The following is a 2,500-nucleotide window of genomic DNA, read 5'->3' as shown; positions in this document are numbered from 1 at the left end:
CCAAAGCTAGATATATATATCTTTTCTTTTACAACAAGTCTACATCTGCCAAAATCGATGTCTGTGGACTCGTATATCTACCTTTTGTCCTTTTGTTTGTGTGAAATAAACCCACAGCTTGTATTTTTATTTATTCATTCTTTTTTTACTCCGCCTCGAACAACTCATGGGAATTGATAGTGATTTTGAAAAATAAGAGAACCTTTTTTATTAATACTTTTCATACCAACACAAAAATTCTGAATCTTGAAGTATCAAACTCTGTTTCAAAGTCTTATCAGCCAACCATATTCACTTTTCTACTCCTAAAAATAAATGTCTAGTGTAGGTCTTTCTGTCTTCTGCCGTCTTCTTCATTCTTATGTTCTTATGTTTTTACTCTTGGCCTGTGCTTAGACTTATTAAAATCTGATTTTTATACAGTGAGCACTGAAGTTCATAATTAAAGAAAATGTATTGTTCAAAATAATTGTTGCTGTCACACTCTTGTAATCTAATTTGGGCTCTAAAACTGTTTCTGTATCGTCCACCTTTGCTCTCACTTTGAATCTGCGCCTCAAAAATGAGCTGGTTTACTAATTATATCTGGAAGGTTGTCTTTCAAAACCTCTCTGCCTCTGTAAGCCGGGTATATTTCGTCATGACGCTGGGAAAACAGACATTAAATCAAACAATGAAAAATCTCAGTTGTGTTCACGCCTGTGATAAGTCTTCATCAATACCTATAACTCGGCTATTCTACTAGGACCCAACAAACTCGGAAGAACTCTATATCTGCTTGTTGACCTCTACACTCTCTAGGGTCCCAGAGGAACTCACATTGTTGTATTCCAATATGGAAAATATGACCGCGTTTTTTACTGCATTTGTTCTTTGATAAATTCGATATCTTCAGCAATACTGAAACCTGGCTAATATATTACACATGATGGTGAGCAGCCACTATGGCATATGTGGGGAATATTCCACATTTTGTGTCATTCAAGAAACCCACACTTAAATTCGGGTGGATATATTGTGTAATTCATTTCTGTAAAATGTTGTCACTGTTAAATAGATTCCAATGGTCTGAGTAAATACGGTCACTCGTGATATTTAGATTAAATAATTCAGAAAAAGTTCAAGATAATCTCATTTTCAAGCCCAGGAAAGGGGTTTTTCCGTTTGGACAGAATCACTCAACGATATAGCAAATATGTTATAAATATCAACGAGAGAGAGGGGGGGGGGAGGACGGTAGAAAAACTAAAGAGAAAAATATATAATCCGTTCAGTAACCAACATCTCCGTGAAATACAAAAGGAACTGGTGTCTTGGAATGTGGTATCCCAGAAAGAGTTAGCGGGAGATGGTGAGTGGACAAAATTACGTGGGCGGAATTTTTCTCTTTCAACTGCAGAGCAATTGACCTACGATATATTGCAACTGTAATACATAGAGACACAGGATCATAACTGTTAAACCTTTGTTCTGAAGAGGAAATCTGAAACAGAATATATCAAACTTTAACCCAACTGCGTTTTGGCAAACCTCCAATCGTATTTTTTTAACATCATGTAATTCTATTTAGATCACAGAAGTAAATGGTTCAAGATAATTGCACTACATAGTGTGGCTGGACCTATGATCGATGGGCATTTAGACAACAGATTTATACTGATGGACATTTACCAAAAGGACATTTCATCGACCAATATTTATCTATTGGACATTTGGCAGAACTTATATATGACCAAATGGATATTTCATGGTACGGACAATTATAGATTGGATATTTCGTCAAATGTATGGACATTTGACCAAATGAACATATAGACATAAACATATGGTCTATTCAAATGTGTTGAATTTGTTATGATTTATAGTATTTCTATTTCTTTTTTGTCTGTTTTATAAAACAATGGTACATCTAATATTGTAACTCACATGAAAATGTCCATTGTCATGATACTGTATATCCAAATAAAAAAGCCGGTGTCAACGAATCGTAGTTGCTGTTGTAGGATTTGAAGTATAATCTTAGGGGGTCTTGTTTGACAACGAAATATTGGAATAATAAAAGTTTCTTATAGATCACAAGAACTGTTTTGTGTATCCAATATTTGACAAAGTACTTATTTGGCTCTCCAGCTTTCTACATATAGAATAATGTAGTGTGAAACAAATCCGAATATCTAATTTTGTCTAATGTAAATGTTTTTTTTTTCAATCCCGAAATTGTCAATCCGGTTTTTTTTTTTTTCAGAATCTGTACATTTCACCTTGTTATGCTTCTGGTCATTTTTTTTTTTTCACCATGCAAATGGTCTCCGGTGAATTTGGTCTCTTTAAACTTTTTTATTTTTTCTCGATTGAAACATTAATTGTCTTTCCAGGCATAATACATTTTAGAGAAATTGTGAATTAAACGATGGGTGTAAAAGCTACTAATATTAGCAATGTCAGCGCGAAGTTACTAGATGTCGGAGGTGACATCATAATTCCTGGCTTGTTTTCGATC

The sequence above is a fragment of the Oratosquilla oratoria genome, chromosome 41, assembly GCF_046742065.1.
Source record: "Oratosquilla oratoria isolate Oo_2021 chromosome 41, ASM4674206v1, whole genome shotgun sequence".
NCBI classification, from domain to species: domain Eukaryota; kingdom Metazoa; phylum Arthropoda; class Malacostraca; order Stomatopoda; family Squillidae; genus Oratosquilla; species Oratosquilla oratoria.
Note: the sequence above shows the minus strand (reverse complement) of the source record.